Raw genomic sequence first — 23,270 nt, 5'->3', positions numbered from 1 at the left:
TTTTGATCTTTAAATCAAGTTTTAGGTGATCAAGCTAAAATCGCATTAAGAACTTCTTAAAGAATAAAAAATAACCAAAAGTAATAACTTGAATAAATTGAAATCAAAATATGATACGAATGAAGAAAAGAAATAACATTACACCATAATCTAAATCAATGTGTAGGAGCATGAGCCATCTATCCAAGGATGAGAGGCTTTAGGACCCAAATGAGATTACAAAATCAACTTTTGTATCCAATTTGCCAACCCCTTTCTCATCTTGAATTCTAAGAGAAAATTACAAGGACTTACCTAAGTACTATCTTGGAACCATGACACCAAGATGTAAGAATTTTAGAGAGAAGTTTTTGTGGAGAGAAGAAGTGAAGAATGGAATGTGGAATGAATGAATGAAAGTGTGGAAGATGGCCTCTATTTAAAGGCCCCTGGACACCGCCATACCCTCTTGGTCCACGCCATACGCTCTAAGCAAACCCTTCAGCATGGGTTTGGTCCTTGTCCAAGCAGCTTAGTCAGCTGCTTCTTGTTGACTCACCCAAGCTATTTGTCAGCTACTTGACCAGATTATTGCAGGCTATTCTGAAAAGTGCTCAGGGACCATGTCAAGTAAGGTCATGCATGATGTAATCTTTGCTTGGTGGTCAAGTGTAGTTGACCACTTGTTGGGTCCAAACCGTCAGGCTCCTAGGTGGCACCACTGAGCTGCATTGTTGAGTAGGTTGGCCAAGCCAGGTAGGTGCATGGTGAGAAGGTTGTCTCGTCTGACCAAGTGTGTGGTTTCATGTTGGGCGGTTCAGGTGCACGCTGAGCTGCCTCCTTAAGCAGGTTGGCTTATGTCAGGCTTGAGTCTGACCGGGCCATGGTTGTGTCTCACCAAGCCAAGTTGGTGCCAGGTCATGTTGGGCGACCCATTGGTCCACGCTAGGATGCTTAGTGAGCAACGTCGTGATTTTGGTCCTTATTTAGGCTAAGCACTTAACTTTCCATGTTTGCATCAAATTTGGCTTATGTGTACACCTCTTTGCTTGACTATTCTTTTGAATTTTTCTTTTCTTGATTTCTCCTTTAAATCTTTACACAAAGACATGGAAAAGAGCTGGATAAAATATATAATCAAAGTATGATAATTTATCTAAAAAGTGTTGAATTAACTTGGTTTTGTATGATTTGCATAGGATAAGTGCCATGAAAAGTTTATGAAAATTAGGTATTTTTGGCACTTATCAACTCCCCTCAACTTAAGACTTTGTTTGTCCCCAGACAAATGGTAAAGCTTATCTCAATTGGATTTTGCTAATTTTCAATATTTGATTGACATGATTTCAAATTTTGTTTAACCATGCTCAAAATTTGCAATGAGATTTTTCAAGATTTGTGAATTTCACACATAATGCTTCAAACATCAAATTTATGCTTATGTTCATAAAAAAATATGTAACAAAAACAAATCAATTAATTTTCAATCAAAAAGTGTTTGTTGAGCACACAAGTTCAAAAATTGAACTTTTCAAGAGATGCAAGTTTTTCACTCAATTTTCAACCATTTGAATATAGTAATTTGAACTTTTTCTTCGTATCACCTATTCTCTTAAAATTGTGTTTTCAATCAAGGATCACTAACGTCTTGTTTCGGTTCAAATGAGGCAAGGCTTGAAAAAAATCATGGTTTCTCTAGATATACAAATTTATTCTACAGAGCAAAAAATTTCAAAATTTCTCAATGAGGCACTTTACTCTTCTTTTCCCATTATTTGTTTTTCCAACCTCTTCTCTTTCAAACCTTGGTACTTTTTTGGCTTTTCATTTGTATTTTTCAATCACTTTTTGTTTTTCCATTTATCCATTTATTTGACAACTTTTGTTGTTTTTTAGTAAGAGATTGAAATTTTTTCATTTTTTCCTTTTACAAGAAGCCAAGTCCACCAATTTCCCCCCAATTTATGCTTTTTCAAACAATTTAAAAATAAATCATGCTCTCTTAATTAGAACTTCGTGTTCTAATTTTGTTCATCAGTTTGTTTGAAAAAATAATTCACTTTGTTTGACTCAAAGGGGCTTATCAATGGATGGTCTTATTTTTTGTTAGACTTTTTGCCCATTTTTTGTACAACTAAAGAATAAACATTCAATTGCTCCATATTTATTAATATTTTTATCACAAATGGTCTTGACCATCTGGTTTTAAATTTTCCTGTGAGCAATTTTAGTCTTGAATTGAACAAAAGTAATTTTTGACCCTCGTAAAAATCCTTTCTTCGAATTTTGGAGTCGTGATACTTTTTAGCCTTTTCTTTGTACAATCTTGAAGATTCATAGGCTTGGAACCTCATTTCCTCTAGTTTATGTAATTGATTCTCTTTTTTGTTCCTACATCATTTAAATCAAACTTTAAGAACTTAAGTTCCCAATAGGCTTTATTCTCCAATTCAACTGCTAAATTATAATCTTGGCCATAAACTAGTTGGTATGGAGTTTGGCCTATTACTAATTTAAATGCAAGTCTAAATGCCCATAACATATCATCCAACTTTTGTGAGTAGTATTTTCTTAAGGATGAGACAGTCTTTTCTTGAGGATGAGACTGTCTTTTCTAAAATTCTTTTTACTTCTCTATTGGATACTTCAACTTGCCCATTGATTTGTGGATGATAAGGTGATGCTACATTATGTCTAACAATGTAAAATTCCAAGACCTTGCATAATTGATAATTTACAAAATGAGATCCCCCATCAATACTCATGGTGTTCCAAAGAGGGTAAAAATGATCTCTTTCAAAAACATTATAATTGTTTTTCCATCCGCTTTTGGTATTGCTAATGCTTCTATCCATCTAGAAACATAGTCAACAACTACCAAGATATATACATTCGAAAATGATGATGGAAAGGACTCATGAAGTCAATTCCCGAATAGTAAAATATATGTAGATGATATTATTTTTTGTTGTACTAATGAGATTTTGTATAGTGATTTTGACAAAATGATGTAAGGGGAGTTTGAAATGTCCATGATAGGGAAGTTAAATTACTTTCTCGGATTGTGAATGAAACAACTCGAGGATAGTATTTTTGTAAGTCAATCCAAATATTGTAGAGATTTTCTAAAAAGATTTGGAATGGATGACTGCAATCCAATTGCTACTCCTACGGGTTCTAGTACATACATCGATACAGATGAAGCTAGAAAATGCATTGACGTATCAAAGTATCGAGGTATAATTGATTCTCTACTTTATCTTACTGTTAGTAGACATGATATAATGTTTAGTTACTATTTGTGTGCATGTTATCAATCAAAACACAAAGAATCACATTTAATTGTTGTCAAAAGGATCATGAAATATCTAAAAGGCACAACTGACGTTGGATTACGGTATCCAAAAGGAAGTATATGTGGTTTGGTAGGATATTTAGATTCATATTTTGTTGGATGTAAAACTGAGAGAAAAAGCACAAGTGGTACTTGTCATATATTAGGAAATGCACTGCTTCATGGTCATGCAAGAAACAAGCATGTGTTGTCCGAAGTACTGTTGAAGCAAAGTACATAGCAGCAGGTAATTGTTGTGCCCAAATGTTGTGGCTTAAACAACAATTACGAGATTATGGCTTAGACTTAGGTTGCATCCCTAATATGTGACAACACTAGTGCTATAAATCTCACAAAGATTCCATTAATGCATTCTAGAACCAAACACATGGATATAAGACATCACTTCCTTAGGGACCATGTCCAAAAGAAAGATGTGACTTTAGAATTTGTTAGATACTCATGACCAACTAGAAGATATATTTACTAAACCTTTGGAGAAAGAACCTTTCTATAAAATTAGACGAGAATTAGACATACTTGATGAAGCTTACTTGTCTTAAATGCTTATACACAATTATATGTTTGCTTTATTGTGTTTATCTTATGTCTACATGTACTTCAAATTTCTTAGTTTTGGTTTAAATTTTTGAATTTTTGGGGTATGTAATCAATTACATAGGTTTCAATAAACGATTACCAGGCATCAGTATGCCTGAAGAATCGAAATTTTGGGGTTTGTAACCGATTACTCTAGAGATTAATTGATTACTAAATTTGGCAGAAACTTTAAGTAACTGATTACTCATATTTTTAACCGATTACCTAAGCTTGTTGTTTGAATTCTGGGACTTTTTTAAGTTGAGTAACCGATTACTCAAACCAGTATTTAAGTGTTCTTCTCCATTTTTTCAGACAATTAATCTTCTTCCTCAAATCCCTCTTTCGTGTCTACCATATTTTTCCTGTAAAAACTTCATTTTTTATCTGATTTGAGTGATTTTTGAGTTATTCCATATCACATTTAAATTCTAAACATTTCTATTCTATAAATTTTGTGTTTAGCGGCCAAAATAAAAAATCCCCAAATCTCTCAAATACTGAAAACCTAATTTTTCTAAACTTCAATTCATGACTTCATCATCAAAAGCTTAGAAGCACTGTACCAATATGTCTAAAAAAAACAAGGCACTTCATCTTCTAAGGCTAATCCTCTTAATTTGGCACGACTTCTCGCAAATGATGAACAATGCAAAGTCTTCTTGGAGCTTTTTCTTGGACGATCAATCTTTACTCCTAAGTATGGTAATATAAGTAACTTTGAGTATCATGATTTTCATTTCCCTATTCTACTTAGTCAACAAGAAATTTTTGATTTCTATGACGAATCAAATGTCTACGATCCTGAACTTCTTAAAGTATTTTACTGCAATTTGAACTTCAGGAAAAATCGTTTAACATCTTCTGTGAAAGGAAAATAAATTATTTTACATGTTAAGACTTTCAGATCAATATGTCGTAATATATATACCCTATCAAGGTAGCATAAAAGATTTTGGTCTTGCATGTGAATGGGATAATTGTGATAGAAAAGATTTCTAATACTCTATGTGTAGATTCTCTAAACGGGAAATTCAAATGCATAAGCAACAAACTTTAGGTGAAACTGTAAAGAGTAGAGATATCCTTGCTGTAGGAAATCTCAATCTCGAATATCGTTTGCTTCATTACTTTCTTAGCTATGTCATGAAAGTTCAAAGTGTCAAGATAGCACTTAGCTTTCCTATGTTTGGATGAAGACAAAGGAATTAGTGAAAGCTTAAAGATAACTCAACAAATCAACATGCCAAAGATTCAAGAGCTTCATGTCTAAACTAAAAATATGTCATTTAATCGATTAAGTAAGGTTTTAATCGATTAATGAGAAGAAAAAAATTTAACACTTTCAACAAATAATTGAAAAACGGATTTCAGTTATTCTTAATCAACCCATTAGTCGATTAACAGGAAACTTAAGCGATTAACTGGGTGTCCAACAACTTTTCTATATAAACTATATTTTCAACATATTTCACATACGAATTAGATCATTCATTCATTCAGTTTAGAATTCTTAAGCTGCATATTTTCGTGTTCATTGTATGTCATATAGGCAGAGAGAATTGCATGTGAGATTAGAGTGAGAAAGTATCTTGCTTAGGGATTAACATGTCATCCATTGCATGTGATTAAATGTGTTCATCATTCTATCTTCTTCTTGCATGATTCTTTTATTACTTTTTAGAGATTTCTTAAGGATAGAAATTACATGTTCTTCATGATTCTGATCTTATACATATTCTTGATAATTGTGAGATTTGTATAGGGTTTATTGTTTGTTCTTGATTGTAACATTTAAGCCTTTTAGTGCTTCACATTACTCTATTTTTGTGTATTTTTGTAATAAGGAAAGTCGTCTCTTGGTGTCGTACCACAAACGAGATACAGAGAGTCTTCATAGAGACTTGGAGGTCTTGACTTTAGAACATACTCTTGGCTGGGCTGGATAGTCGGAAAGGTTTTCCTAGGCAATTGGTAAGGTCAAACCAAGGTAGGGGTTCTGGAAATTCAAGAAGGTAGCGTTCAAGATCTTGTAATTGGAAGGGTGTATGTAAGATACATTGGCTTCAATTTTAGTGAAGAAAATCTCCCAAGATCGGAAGGAGAGGACTAGATGTAGTTTTGCATTGGACAGCAAAATGAACCAGTATAAAAACCTTGTTGTAGGCTGTTTCTTTCCCTTATCTCTTTACTGTTGTAAAGTGTTTTTAATTGCCTATTTTATCTGATAATTTGAATATTGAAAATCTGCCATATAAAGATCATGTCTATTCAAATATATCTATTGTATCATTTCTGTATAAGTTGTGCAATCGAGCCATTCAGCGACTATTAATTTTGTGCGACTTAATCGATTAAGGCAGTCTTTAATCGATTAACTAGGTGATTTTCCAGAATAGGGCTATCGTACGAATAACGGTATTTGGGAACCACGAAACCTATTCAACCCCCCCCTTCTAGGTGTATTTTGTCACTGATACCTTACAAGTGATATCAGAGCTAGTACAATGTGTTAGCTCAACCGCACACTTGAGAGGAAAAATGGGTTCCACCAACCCCTTTGGCGGTGATCGCACATCCATTAACCGCCGTCCCATATTCAGTGGCGAAGAATATGCCTACAGGAAAGTTCGCATGAAAATATTTATAGAAGCTATTGACTCATATATGGGAATCCGTAGTCAACGGGCCCTTCGTTCCACAACATTTAGTGGATGATGAACCGAAAAGCCTATGGACCGATGATGAAGGCAAAAAGGTTCAATACAACCTACATGCTAAAAACATCCTCATATAAACCCTATCTTATGATGAGTTCTTTCGGGTGTCGCAGTGCCAAAGTGCGAAGGAAATGTCGGACACTTTACAAGTGACTCATGAAGGCACTAACAAGTTACTTAACCTGAGTAATAGATTACTATACCTTGGTAACAGATTACCTGGGATGTATGACAGTTGGTAACATGTTACTAGGACTGCATAACAGGTTTCTTGACTGAGTAAACATTTACCCAACATAACTTACACAGAGTAACCGATTAAATCAATGATTAATTGCTTATATCACTGGGAAGAAAGTTTGGGTAATCAATTACATCATGATGTAACCGATTACATAGAATTGTTACAACCAGATTTTCAAATCCAAACTGGACATCTTTCCTTCAAACTCAAAGGGTTTCATTCCTATCATGTCCCAACTTCATGGAAGGGTATATTAGCTGATTAGAAGCCTATTGAAAGGCATCAAGACTCACATTTCAAATACAATTAATACACACGAATTATACACAATTTCATATATAATTCTCTACATTTATTCTAGCCATTGTTGTTCTAAACTTTCATAATTTTTCTGAAGTTGCTTCAAGTGCAAAATTATAATGTTTTCATACTTAATCCTTTCAAGAGCATTGTATACTAAGTTTATTGAGTCTAATGATTGCAAGTTATAGAATTATTTTTCTTGTAAAGACAATCCTGCCATAGAATACATTCTTAAAACCTGTTGTAAACTTGTCATCACAATGGTGTGGTGAGAATGGAAAAGATAGTACTTGGAAAGGTTTTTTTCCAAGGGTGTGAGGTATTTGTGAGTGTGTAAGGTACAAGGAGTCTCAAGGAGAGAGATTATAATTACAACTCAAAATATCTAATAATGAAATCTCTTGTGTTGCGACGTAGCCTTCGGTGGAGAAGAAGGTGAATCAGCATAAAAACCTTGTGTTTTTTCTTTCTTCTCTCTACTCTATCTCATTATTTTGAAGCTATCAATTGGTAATCTTTCTGAAATATTTACGCTGCATAAACACTTTGATTTCTTAAGCATAAATGTTGAGCATTATCACATACAACTAATTCACCCCCTCATAATTTTCATGTAATACTTACAAAAGTAGTACGTCTTTCTTTAATTTCAAAATACCTCTGATTTTATGCCCTTTTTCTTCTAGGAAACTCTTTTTTTTTTATTTCTCTCTTTTCGTGTGTATGTTTGATATCTCTTTTCTCTCTTGGATATATGCCTGCTCTATGACTATTCTTTTTATGTTTGCTATGTGATATATTTATTGCTCTATGGTTGTAATGTGTGTGTATCTCTTTTTTCGGATTTTCCTTCCTCTATGTATGTATGTTATGCGTGTTGTATGTTGTCCTTTTATGTTGATTGAATGGTTTTCCGTTGGTTTTTGGAAATCTCTTGGTTTGCCTAAATTGTGTAAAGTTCACTGAATCCTTCATTCGTGTCTTATTACTCTATTAAGTATGCACTCATTTTTGCCATTCATGTTGATAAATGTGTAAGTGAAAGCACAAAATGCCAACAGGTAATGACTTCTGCTTTGCATGTCCTATATTGCTTATTTTGGAATTCCTATACGTGACTCTCGGTTAGCACTTATTTTGGGATTTATCTCATCTCTGATATTGCCATTGTCATTTACACTTATTCTTATGTAACCTAACATTCCAGTTTCAATCTCATTATGTGGTCTTGAACTGGTCTGATTGACTTCCCATTGGGAAAGAATCACATAGCTTGCTGTCATGTATTGAAGAAAACAATTGATTCTCCATAGATTCGGATGAGTCATCTGAGCTTGATGCCAAAGATTCTCCGGTATTATAGGCGTGTTCAATGTTATAGATGGTTTTAACTTGGACCTCGAAATCGGTCTTAACTTCATTTATTTTGCAGTCACTAAGGAAAATGCAATCATCTCCCTAGCTTGTATGTTGTGTATTGAAATGTGTATTGTGGTATGTGCTGATTATGATAATTAGAGGTTCTCTGAAGTGGAATTGGTATCATAGCACATGAAAGGCTTCTCATTTTATTCTTTGCCAAGGGATTAAATTTTTGTGCATCAATAGCTGCAATATTATGATTAGCTCTTCCTCCAACAACCACATGATAAGGATTCTAGTAAGTTCTTTATGCTGAATTATAGTCCTTGTAGGTTACAAAGCAATTTCCTTTTGATCCGGCGGTAATGTCAGAGAATCTTTTTAGAAAACTGCTTTGATAAACTGGTTATAAAATTTGTATGATATGGGGTAATTTGTAATAACTGATTTATGTTTTGAATACTTTTATTGTTTAAAGCTATTTTTTTATAGTGAATGTTGTTGGTGAGTATAACTTGGATATTGTTCCACCTCAACAAGGAGTTGGTCGAAACCAATTAAGAGTAGCCATTAAAAAAATATGGGTTAGTAGCTATAAATTTTTCAAGTGGTTGTTGTGGCAAAACATTATTGAGGAATTTATGATATGTTTCTTTTAGAACAATTTTTTTCTTTCAATGATTACAATTGATGTATGTATCGATTATGAAAAGGTCGGTGATAAATATTACCACGTTATAAAATTTTAGATGAAAAGTAAGGAAGTCATAGAAAAATCAATGTTATAATAACGTCATGGTTGAAATATAGAGAGACATGTATGATATGAGTAGGATATGTTGACATTATGATCCAAAAACAAGAATGCATGTTGGGTAATGCCAAAACTTGGGACAAATAGAAGTAAAAACGAGAACGTAGGTCGAGTACTGCTGAAACTGATGACATTAAAAGAAAATGCGAGAATGTAGGTCGGATACTATCAGAACTAAAGACAATAGAAGTAAATCTGAGACCGCAAGTCGGGTATTACCGGAAATCGAGACAATAAAGTAAATGTGAGAATGCAAGTCGGGTAGTAGTAGAACTCAAGACAATAAAAGTGAATGCGAGAATGCACGTCGGGTATTGCCAGAACTTGAGCCAATAAAAGTAAATACGAGAATACAGGTCAGGTACAACTAGAACTCGAGACAATAAAATTAAATACAAGAATGTAGGTCGAGTACTACCAGAATTCGAGACAATAAAAGTAAATATGAGAACGCATGTTAGGTACTGCCGAAACTCATGACACTTAAAGTAAATATGAGAACGCATGTTAGGTATTGTTGGAACTCGAGGCGAAAAAAGTAAATGCGAGAACGCAGGTCGGGTACTGTTGGAACTCGAGACAATGAAAGTAAATGTGAGAACGTAGATCGGGTACAACCAAAAATCGAGACAATAAAAGTAAAGATAAAAATGCAAGTCGGGTACTTCCAGAACTCGAGACAATAAAAATAAATGCGAGAACGTAGGTCGTGTACTACCGGAACTCGAGAAAATAAAAGTAAATGCGAGAACACATGTCAGGTACTCATAGAACTTGAGGAAATAAAAGTAAATGCAAGAACGCATGACGAGTACTATCGGAACTCGAGACAATGAAAGTAAATACGATAATGCATGTGCAGTACTGCCAGAACTCAAGACAATAAAAGTAAAAACGAGAACATAGGTCAGGTACTGCCGAAACTCGAGAGAATAATAGTAAATGCGATAATGCAAGACTGGTACTGTTGAAACTCGCTTATTGATGGTAGGTTGGGAGCGACTGGGTTGGCTTAAGCAAGCCTAACGTTCTGCCTATTGAGACTTAAAAAATAATTTTTGGAAATGAATTTTGGGAATAAATGCATGATAAGAGTGCGATGTTTGTTTTGTTTATTCATATGAAGTCCAAAGTGATTGGTATTTACTCACGATGTTTGAATCATTATTGATAAAATTATGATTGTTTCTATTCTACAAGTGTAGTCATCATTGCATTTGCATTAGAGCATTGTCACACCTTGAAGTTTTGACTTCACTAAGTACCACAACTTTAGTGATAAAACTTTTTATATTGTTACGATTTCAACTCTTCTTTATGGATAGTCAGCTTGCTCATTCAGTTGTTTTTAATCGATTATCGTAAAAGGTTATGTTATTATTCATTAGTATAATTTCATAAAAAAACAATTCATGCACTAATGTATGAGTGATAATGGACGAGGTAAGAAATCATATTGGTATTATAATATAGAAGTACAACATGAAGGGGTTTTGGGAAGGGGTGTATGACTTCTCTTCCAATTTTCACTTGCTAAGATTCATATTCCACCAAATTCTTGATCCCTCCAAAAATTTGCCCTAGTATCTTGCCAAAGTACAATCACTCTACAAGTTGCCCCAGTATTTTGTCCATCAATCTGAAAGTTGTGAATCACCCAATAATCTGCTCATGGGCCATCGCTAAGAATTTATTGGAGGAGTCTACTCATCCAATAAATTTTCCCTAGTATCTTGTGAAGATGCCATCATTCTGAAGTGATGCCTTAGTGATGGCTCTTCTGATTGAGAACGACTTTCCTTGATTATAATCCCTAACTTTTGCTTAAGTCGCCCTTTCAGGTTTTCGACCTAACGATATGTTTTTTTTACATTTTTATCTTTCGAAACATTGGTGTAATGATCACATTATACAAGTGTTAGTTTGATAACATGAATGCATTTAAAATATATTTTTCTTTGGAGTTAGTTTCCTTTTTATCGAAGTGTGATTCAAAAAAATTATTCCTTAATAAGGACTTTTTGAGCTTGAATCATGGCCTGGCTAAATGGTTTTCAAGAAAATGTATATAAAGACTCAAAATGTATTTCCCTTCCTTTTTTCATCTCCTTTAATCCAATATCATATTTCTAATGGTTCCTCTTGTGATTTTGTTGCTTTCTTTTTTATTACTGATACGAGTGAGAGTCTGATGTGTTTTGTCCTAACATTTGCCTAAGATCCATTAAAGATCTTTGCGGATTTTCACTTTTTTCACTTTTCTTTTATTTTGGAATTTCTAGACTCTCAATGTTTGGTTCAAAGCAATATTTTATGGACCTCGAGGAACATTTAAAGACTACCATTCCCTGGTTATTAATATTTTTTGGGATTTTAGGAATGGATCATCTTCCGTAATGTTTGGACTAAAACAAGGGTGCCTAGGGATATGTTCATAAGTGTTTCAGGATTGCAATGAACCCTTGTGTCACTGGAAAAAATCATCTAAGAATTCACACCTTTTAGGAATTTGTCTATATCATTCTCCATTTTAATTTAAAACATGCATGCAATTTAGAAAAAAATGATTGTGATCATTACATAAATATTTATGCCGAATAGAGATTTTTCATTTTCATTTATTAGGGAAGTCGCGTCATGCATAGTATTTTTTACTTCATCAAAATTTACAGAGTGACGAAGGTCTTCTCCGTCCATGTTTGTCAAAATGAGAGCACCTCCCAAGAATGTCTCCATCACTACATACATGCCTTCATAATTGGATGTTCACTTTCTACGGTGATCTTTCTGAATAGGCAAAATTTTATTCAATACGATATCACCTTCCTTAAACATTCAAGGGCACACCTTTTTAGAATGAGCCCTCATGATCCTCATTTGGTATAGTTGGCCATGACATATGGCTTCCAATCTATTTCCTTCGATTAGATTCAACTAATCATGTCGCGCTTGGACCCATTCTGCTTCTTCTAATTCTGCTTTAGCAAGTACTCTTAATGATGAGATCTCAACTTCTATCGTCAGTACTACCTCCATTCCATATATATACTAGAGTGTAAGGTGTTGCCCCTATTGAAGTGCAGACCGAAGTTCGATATCCATGAAGAGCAAAGGGTAACATGTCATGCTAATCTCTATAGGTCACAACTATCTTTTGGATTATCTTCTTTATATTTTTATTTACCGCTTCCACGACTCCATTCATTTTAGGTCTATACGGAGAAGAGCTATGATGTTTGATTTTGAATTATTCACACATCTCCATCATCATGTTGTTATTGTGGTTGGTGGCATTATCTGTGATAATCTTCTATGGTAAACCATAGCGGCAAATCAACTCTTATTTCACAAACTTGAACACCATCTAACGAGTTATGCTCACATATGAACTTGCTTCAAATCACTTGGTGAAATAATCAATAGCAAAGAGGATGAATTGATGTCCATTGGAATCTTTAGGTTCGATAGGCCCAATAACATCCATACCCCAGATAGAAAATGACCATAGTGTAATCAAAACATTTAACAAGTTGGGAGGTGCATTAATATTATAGGCATATATTTGGCACATGTGACATCTTCGCACATGATCACAACAGTCATTCTCCATTGTTAACCAGAAATAACCTACTCTTCAAATTTTCCGAGCCATCGCATGCTCGTTTGCATGAGTCCCAAATGTACCTTCATGTCCTTCTTGGATGATTCTTTTTCCATCTTTAGCTTCTATTCACCTTGGCAACACCATATCATGGTTTCTCTAGTATAGCACATTTTCATTCAGGAAGAAACCCATAGCTAACCTTCGTAAAATCCTTTTATTATTTTATGTGGCATCAGAAGGATATTCCTTGCTTTTGAGGTATTATTGCATGATATAACATGATAACATGTATATTGGTTCTGTGCTATAACTAGTTTAATTCAGTGTAAAAATATATGTTATGTCATTGCTGATTTCTCGTAACATGTCGTACAAGAGAGATGTTAAATAAGATTCTCTGCATTATGTTTTTACTATGTTTAATCGATTAAGAATAATGCTTATTCGATTAATTGAGCATTTTTCAGTAAGTGAGCAAAAACCCAAAAAGCGAACTTGAGCTCTGCGACACCTATTCAACCCCTCTTCTTGGTGTGTTTTGTCCACTCATACCAAAAAAGTGGTATCAGAGCTAGTACGACGTGCTAGCTCAACCACATACACATGATCCGAAAGGGACTATATAGGGCTCTACTAACCCATTTGGCGGTTATGGGGCATCCATTAACCGCCCTCTCGTATTTAGTGGCGATGGTTATGCCTTTTGGAAGGTTTATATGAGAATCTATATCGAGGCAGTTGACATGGACATTTGGGATTCCATTGTCAATGATCCATACCTTCCACTTCATATGGTGGATGGCGAATCTAAAGAAAAGCCTAAAGGCTTATGGACGGATATTAAGAAAAGAAAGGTCCAACATGACCTTAAGGCCAAGAACATCATCACTTCGACCTTATCTTATGACGAATTCTTTAGAGTCTCGCTGATGTAAACCCTCCTAGGGCAGCCTTTGATCCCAATGGGAAAGGAAGTCATAATGGTCCTACAACAAAGGCTAAGGCCAAGGCCAAGGCATGGATTCTTAAGGTCTCAAAGGACACAATTGACCTAGGAGAGGATATGTGAGAAGGTCATTTATGTCCTTAGGTTATGTTCCAACTTAGGTTTATTTTATTTGCATTGATTCAAATAAATAAGATTGCATTCTCATATAGTCTTAGGTTTATTTTCATTCAAATATTTTAGTATTTAATTCATGTAATATGGGTTGGGATTTATTTGTAAAATGGTCCATATTTCATGACCAAAGTAGTTCACCTATGTTCAAGGGTAAGCTTGTCACGTGGCTACGGCAAATGGGAATCAAGGCATGATCATTTTCTTACAAGGCATCCATCAAGACAAGAAAGATGGCTTGTATGAAACTTGGCCATCAAGCTAGGCATGTGGCATTTGAATCTAGAATCATGGAAATTCAAACAACATAATCAAATCTTCTCCAACCAACATGAGGATTCGGTTAGCACGAAAATAGGGAGAAGATTATGCAATGCACAACAAATCTGGCCAGAAGATAAAGTAAAGATATAATTTCCAACTAACATATTTTGACCACCTTGAATCAAGGAAGAGAAGATAAGATTTGTTTATACCAACAACATAATCTTATAAACTAACCAGCCACAACAACATAATATTTCCAAAACAAATCAGCCCCAACAAAGATTGATTTGAGAATTCAAATTTGACAAGCAACTTAGTCAAATCCTATCATACAAAATTCGACCAAGCAAGGAAGAGATCAACCCTTGATCAATCAAAGATCACACTGCCATTTGGAAACCAAGCTAACTCAAGCTGGTTGCACCATTTACATGATTTAAATTAGGAGCTACATTATTATATCATATATATTTTAGCCTATGTTTTTAATAGGCTTTTCCATTATGCAAGTTAATTCAGACTTAGTCTTTTATTTTAGCCCAAGACATTTAGATTACCTATTTATGTAATTGAATTGTCATTAATAATGTTAATTTGAATTTTGATTAAATCTAAATTGTTTTAGTTGAGAGCACTTCTCCTAAACACTATCCCTTCGGCCATGGCCATTGATGAGCTTTTATCAAGCTTCTTAAGATTGTGGCAATCAACACTTGACTTATCAAGCTTCCATGCTTGTGGCGTCTTCCATCTCATTCCTTTTCCACTTTCTTCCTTATGAAGCCATCACAATCTTCCCTACACCTCCCCACACCCAAATAAAAAGACAACCCTAAATACATGCACCCCAACCGAGCCCAACCATCCCTAAATCACCTCATCTCCCATTGATCTGAACCCATACACATCACCTTACCCTAAACAACCAATAATCATCATCTACAACTATAAGCCAAAACCTTTGACTCAAACCCCTCCAACCCTAAAATTACCTTAGCAAACTGAGGCCATAAACCCACAAACATACACGAACCCTAACCTAATTATACAACCCCAAACCGAAGCCAAATCCACCCTAAAATTGCCCTAATTTCACAAAACCGAATTCACACATTCTGAAAGCCTAAGATCAAGCTAAAACAGTCCTTAAATCAAAGGCATCCCCTAGAGGTTGTGATCAAGTGGTCATTAGAGCTAATTTCAGCTTGATCAATGTCAAGTCCAGCGAGGAATCCTACCATATCACCAAGGTCAGCCTCTATGATCGTGAGATTGCAAAACATGATGGATGCCCAATTCCAAACTCTTCGACAACAATTGGAGGAGTTGAGGATCCATTATGATAGGAGGATGGATGAACAAAGTCATGGCAATCAAAATGACCATGAGAGAAGAAGAAGAAGGCCTAGGAGAGAGGATAGGCCTAGACATGAAAGGCATGAGGGGATACATGAATCCTCAAGTGCTCATGATAGTGAGAGGAGAAGGAGGCATGGAGATCACACCCATGGCAGCCCTGGCCATGGCCATGCTAGTCCATTTCGTGGACAAAGAAGGAGACATGGCGATCATTGCAGCCCAGACCGTGGTGATACTAGCCCAAACCGTGGGAAAAGGAAATAAAGAAAGGTGCAAGCACAAGCCTTAACTGTGAGCATAGAGATCTAGATGGTGTTAAAGTAAAAGTCCCTAGTTTTTTGGGGATGAGTGATCCAGAGGCCTACTTGGCATCGGAATTAAAGATGGAACAAGTCTTTAATTGCCATGACTATTCAGAGGCAAAGAGAGTCAAGGTGGCAACCCTTGAATTTCAAGAGTATGCCATGGTTTGGTGGGATCAACACAAAAAAGATAGTTAGATGTGGAGATGTAGCCATTGATACATGGGCCGAAATGAAAAGACCAATGAGGAGGAGGTTTGTGCCTCTTTCTTATCATATGAATGTTCATAACAAGCTACAGAGGCTCATTCAAGGATCCCGAACAATTGATGAGTATTTCAAATCCATGAAATTAGCCTTGCTTAGGTCCTACCTCAATGAGGATCGTGAAGCAACAATGACTAGATTTCTTCATGGATTGAATCCTGAAATCCAAGATGTGGTAGAGTTGCAACCTTATGTGGAGCTAGATGACCTTGTACAAAAAGTTATAAAGGTAGAGCAACAAATTAAGAGGAGAAGTCTAAGTACTCCTCTAGTACTTCAAGTCCCATTATTGGAAAGATAAGCAAAAAAGAAGAGCCCTAGGGCCAAGGAGGCCGTGGGAAGCCACAAAACCACCCAACCAACCATGGAGACCAATGAGAAAACTAGAAACGTGATGTGTTTCAAATGTCTTGCCCATGGTCACATTTCCTCTCAATGTCCTACAAAAAGGACAATGGTGATCATTAATGGTGTTGTTGAGTCCCAATCTGAACCATCTGGTGGAGAGGAGTGCGATGATGATACATTCAGGCTGATGGTGATATTTTGATGATGAGGAGGGTCTTGGGCAACCAAATTAAGAGGCATGAAGAAGGCAAAATTAAAATCTATTTCACTCAAGATGTTTGGTCCAAGCAAAGGTATGCATGTTGATCATTGATGGAGGTAGCTGCACTAATGTGGTTAGCCAAAGGCTAGTGTCAAAGCTAGACCTTGAAACTAAACCACATCCCACCCCTTACAAACTCCAAGGGTTAAGTGATGTGGGTGATTTGGTTGTGGATAGACAAGTCATGATACCCTTCTCCATAGGGCAGTACCATGATGAGGTCTTATGTGATGTGGCTCCTATGGAAGCTAGCCACGTGTTGTTGGGGAGACGATGGCAATATGAAAAGAACACTAGCCATAATGGTTTCACCAACAAAGTCTCATTTATGCACCATGGTCACATGGTAGTGTTAGCCCCTAGGAGCCCTAAACAAGTCCATGAGGACCAAAAAAGGCTAAGGGCTAAGATTGAAGAAGAAAAAAAAGGAAAGTGAGGCAAAAGCCAAGAAAATGGCCAAACCTACATTTAACATTGTTCCTACTCCCAAGGCTGAAATGTTTTCTACACTTAGGCATTCTTTGAAAAATCATGGCAAAGATTGAAAGAAGGATAAGAATGAAGGCAATTCGTGGACGAATTCACTTGAAGGGGGAGGGGATGATGTAAGCCCTCCTAGGGCAGCCTTTGATCCCAAGGGCAAATGAAGTCATGATGGACCTACAACTAGGGCCAAGGCCAAGGCAGAGATTATTAAGGTCTCAAATGACATAATTGACCCAAGAGAGGGTATTTGAGAAGGACATTTATGTCCTTAGGTTATGTTCCAACTTAGATTTATTTTATTTGCATTGATTCAAATAAATGAGATTGCATTCTCATATAGTCTTAGGTTTATTGTCATTCAAATATTTTAGTATTTAATTCATGTAATATGGGTTGAGATTTATTTGTAACATGGTCCATATTTCGTGACCAAGTAGTTCACCTAGGTTCAAGGGTAAGCTTGTCACGTGGCTAGGGAAAATGGGAATCAAGGCATGATCATTTTCTTACAAGGCATCCATCAAGACAAGAAAGATGGCTTGTATGAAACTTGGCCATCAAGCTAGGCATGTGGCATTTGAATCTAGAATCATGGAAATTCAAACAACATAATCAAATCTTCTCCAACCAACATGAGGATTCGGTTAGCACGAAAATAGGGAGAAGATTATGCAATGCACAACAAATCTGGCCAGAAGATAAAGTAAAGATATAATTTCCAACTAACATATTTTTGACCACCATGAATCAAGGAAGAGAAGATAAGATTTTTTATACCAACAACATAATCTTACAAACTAACCAGCCACAACAAACATAATATTTCCAAAACAAATCAACCCCAACAAAGATTGATTTGAGAATTCAAATTTGACAAGCAACTTAGTCAAATTCTATCATACAAAATTCGACCAAGCAAGGAAGAGATCAACCCTTGATCAATCAAAGATCACACCGCCATTTGGAAACCAAGCTAACTCAAGCTGGTTGCACCATTTACATGATTTAAATTAGGAGCTACATTATTATGTCATATTTATTTTACCCTAAGTTTTTAATAGGATTTTCCATTATGCAAGTTAATTAGGACTTAGTCTTTTATTTCAGCCCAAGACATTTAGATTACATATTTATGTAATTGAATTGTCATTAATAAAGTTAATTTGAATTTTGATTAAATCTAAATTGTTTTAGTTGAGAGCACTTCTCCTAAACCCTACCCCTTTGGCCGTGGCCATTAATGAGCTTTTATCAAGCTTCTTAATATTGTGGCAAGCAACACTTGACTTATCAAGCTTCCATGCTTGTGGCGTCTTCCATCTCATTCCTTTTCCACCTTCTTCCTTATCAAACCATCACAATCTGCCCTACACCTCCCCATGCCCAAATCAAAAGACAGCCCTAAATAAATACACCCCAATCGAGCCCAACTATCCCTAAATAATCTCGTCTCCCCATTGATCCGAACCCATACACATCACCTTACCCTAAACAGACACAAATCATCATCTACAATTATAAGAAAAAGCCATTGACTCAAACCCCTCCAACCCTAAAATTACCTTACCAAACCGAGGCCATAAACCAAAAACCATACACAAACCATAGCCTAATCATACAACCCCAAACCGAAGCCAAATCCACCCTAAAATTGCCCTAATTTCACAAAACCGAATTCACACATTCTCAAAGCCTAAGATCAAGCTAAAACGATCCTTAAATCAAAGGCATCCCCTAGAGGTTGTCATCACTCGTAGTGCCTTAATGCAAAAGAAATGTGGGATACTTTGCAAGTTACCCAAGAAGGCACGAGTAAAGTTAAGCGCGCTAGACTAAATGCGCTTACGCATGAGTATGAGTTATTTTGCATGCTTCCTAATGAATCTATATGTAATATGCAAAAATGTTTTACTCATGTTGTAAATCATTTGGTCTCCCTTGATAAAACTTTTACTAATGCTGATTTGTCTAACAAAGTTTTGCGGCGTCTAGACAAGAGATGGCAACCAAAGGTAACCGCGATAATNGCCATTAGCTACTCTGTTTGGGAAACTCCAAGAACATGAGATGGAGCTAGGGCGCTTGACATTGAATGAAGAGTCAGACAAGAATGGAATTGCACTCAAGGCTACAAGATTTCAACAAGATCAAGAAAGTGAGGATTCTAGTTCAGATTCTGATTCCGATGAAGACTTGACTCTCCTATTTGAAAATTTTAAGAAGTATCTCAAGAAGAAAGGAGGGATCAAGAATCTGAAGAAAGAAACCAAGAATTCGACCAAGAAAAGCAAGATTCACAAAGAAGGCTTCACTTGTGATGAGTGTGGAAAATCAGGCCACATGAAGCATCAGTGCCTGTGCTAGCTTATGAAAGTCGAGAACAAGATGAGAATCTCTCGAATGTCCAAGTCAAAAGGAGCATACATTGTTTGGGACGATTCCGAGAAAGATTTGATTTCAAGCTCATCCAATGAGGAGGAAAATACAAAGGTATGCCTTATGGCACAAGTGCATGAGAAGTGCACATCTAGTGATGAAGATGATTCTATTGAGGTACATTCCTATACTTTATCATGCTCTAATGACTATCCTCCATAAGATGATTTAAATGCAGCTTATGTCGAAATGCATGAGGAATTAAAGAAAATTGTTAAAGTAAATATAGATAGAAAAATAGTTATCTCCTTGCATGGAAAGAAAATAATTGAAATACAAAAGGAACTAGATGAGCTTAAACTTGAAAATGAAACTCTTTATCTTATCTATGCATGTGCCTCATGTGATTGCTCTACTTCTAAATTATGTCAACCCACTATATGTGATACTTGTGAGAATTTAAATGCTGAAAATTCTGTTTTGAAACAAAAACTTTTAAAGCTCATATATAGTCACGAAAATCTTAACACATTGCTTGCTAATACAAGAAATGTTGGTAACTAATATGGAATTGGATAAAAACCAGAACCTAAGAAAAGACCATGTAGAAATCTAGTAGTTCATATGTATAAGAAGTCAAATAATAACATGCCTACTTGTTTCTATTGTGGTACACATTGTAACACATGTACTACATGCTTTATTAGAAAATTTGGCATGCTTAGTGGCAAATATGTTTGGGTAAAGAAGGTTCAAGATCCCTTAGTTACTAACAAGAAGGGACCCAAAATAACTTGAGTACCCGAAAGAGACAAGTGAATTGTGTTTGTAGGTGTCCCTTTCTCTTTTACATTTCAAGTTGTAATATTGCATGATATACCATGATAATTTTTATACTGGTTCTGTGCTATAACCAGTTTAATTCTGTGTAAAAATATATGTTATATCATTGCCTGATTTCTCGTAACCTGCCCTGCAAAAGAGCTGTTAAACAAGATTTTCTGCAATATGTTTTTAGTGTGTTTAATTGATTATGAACAGTGATTAATCGATTAACTAGGCATTTTTCAGCAAGTGTGCAAAAACCTAAAAAGCAGAACTTGAGCTCCGCTACACCTATTCAACCTCCCTTCTAGGTGTGTTCTGTCCACTGATACCTAACAGTATAAAACTCTATGATTATTCTCTTCTCCCTTATCTCCTTAAATTTACTTGATATTTTTCTGCATAACATTTCCGCTGCTACTAACTCTGAAATTTATAGAAAAATCTATCATAGATTTAAGACGACTAATTCACTCCCCCTCTTAGTTGCCATCTCAGTCTTACATTATTTAGGTACCCAAGTTAGGGTTTAGGTACCTTGTTAGTAACCAAGGGATCTAGCCCCTTTTGTGAAAGCGCAAAGAGTCAACACTTGCATATTTAATGCTAATCCAAGTTTTGATGAAAACAATTGACATGCAAGTAAGCTTGAAAATCGTACAAAAAATAACAAGCCAGAGACTCAAGGGTTGCATCTATAGACTTCAGATATTGTAAGCTTTACTTTTATTAGAAGTATTAAGATAATTGCCTTAGATCGAGTATAGGTTAGGTAAACCTAGATGGAGTCTCACAAGAGCCTTAATAGAAATAAGACTAAAATTGAGACATCATATCTAGATATCATATGATAAAGTAGGCTCATGCATTCACATACATAGAATTATGAATTAAAGATATTATATTTTGAAAACTATGTAAAGCATGTGCATATTATATAGGTAGTTTATCTTACATCAATAAAAACATTTTCAATCAGTGTAATCGATTAAGTACTATGTGTAATCGATTATCGTGAATTAAGTAGCTAACCAATCTGATTCTAATGATGTGTTAATCAATTAAGACATTGTATAATTGATTAAGACATAACATAAAAACTAACTTTTAACAGTTCGTTAATCGATTCTGTGGATGAATAATCGTTTAATAGCAGCATCATTATGATTAGTATAAATGCTGAAATTCTAGCCTATGCGGCATAAGGTTCATATTTTCATATCTTGCATATTAAGAAGACCTTTGAGCATTTTGTCATAGAAAATAAGAGCATGTTGAATAGGGCTTAGAACTTGAAGTTTTAGCATGCATCTCTAGAGATTTTTATGCATATCATTCATTCTAGTTTTCTCGATTTGATTTTAAAGTGAAAGTAAGAAAACTCAGTTTTTTGAAAATTGTGAAATTTGTTTTGTGAAAATCATTGCATTATTTTCTCATATAGAATAGGTTCTTGTAAGTATTACTCTTAGAGTTTTAAGTTGAGTTTCCATTGTTATATTCGAGTATTAAGTACTCAAGAAGACTCAAATTTTGTTTTAATCAAGGAAAGTGATTTCTTGGTGAGTAACATCACTTTAAGAAGAGATCTGATTGTTCTTCACGAAGACTAGGAGATCTTGGTGTAAGCGATACCTAAATGGGGCCTAATTGCGAAAAGATAGATGATCTGAGTACGCGAGACATAGAGGTAAACTGAGGTTGTCAAGCTTGTATAGTCCAATATAGTTGCATCTTACTTTTATCGTTTATTAGAAGTTTGTGTGCATCACACAATATTTCAATAGTGCAAAAGAAAAATCAATCAAGATCAGAAGAGGAGGCCTGAATGTAGTTTGTAGTGGACCGCAAACGAACAAGGATAATAATTTCCATGTGAACAATTTTATAACCCTAATCTCATTTACTTTTGCTTGCTATATTCTTGTTAATTGAATTAATTTTGTATTACATGTTATAATATGTGTAAATATCATTTTGTAATCTCTGTAATCAATTAATTGCATAAGGTTTCATAATCGGTAACTTGCATTGCAAGAAACCATAAAGATCAAGAATTTGCAAGAACACTAGATAATCGATTATCCACACACATAATCGATTAAGTCCAACACGAATTAATGATCAATACCAAGCTTAATCGATTACATGCAGTAGTTTTCTGTTTTGCGTAAAATATAGGAAAAATAGAGCAAGTGATCTGTGACACCTATTCAAGCCCCCCTTCTAGGTGTATTCTGACCTACTTATACCTACATTTGGCACAATACATATCTGCCACTTGGCACACCATATTCTCTAACATAGCATGATATCAATGTATGACCATATGTACCACTATAAACGCAAGTAGGGATGCTTGTTAGGTATCAGTGGCTAAAATACACCTAGAAGGGGGGTTGAATAGGTGTAGCAGTCAAAGTATCCACTTTTCGCAAACAACTTATAATGCTGAAAAACCCAAAGTTTAATCGATTAACACAGAAAGAATAATCGATTAACTACAGCTTTTTAATCAATTATAACAGCTCAGATCGCACAAACAATTTCAGTTTCTTGTACGACAAGCAACTGAGATCGAAGCAAATATACAGAGCTAACAGATATATCAGAGTTACAACAGTACAGTATAGAAACAGATTCTTACAGCTAATACAACTATACAAAGTAATCGATTAAAGCAATAAAGAGAGTAGGG

This window comes from Lupinus angustifolius, chromosome LG05, assembly GCF_001865875.1.
Source record: "Lupinus angustifolius cultivar Tanjil chromosome LG05, LupAngTanjil_v1.0, whole genome shotgun sequence".
Classification (NCBI taxonomy): Eukaryota; Viridiplantae; Streptophyta; class Magnoliopsida; order Fabales; family Fabaceae; genus Lupinus; species Lupinus angustifolius.
This window is presented reverse-complemented; position numbering follows the sequence as displayed.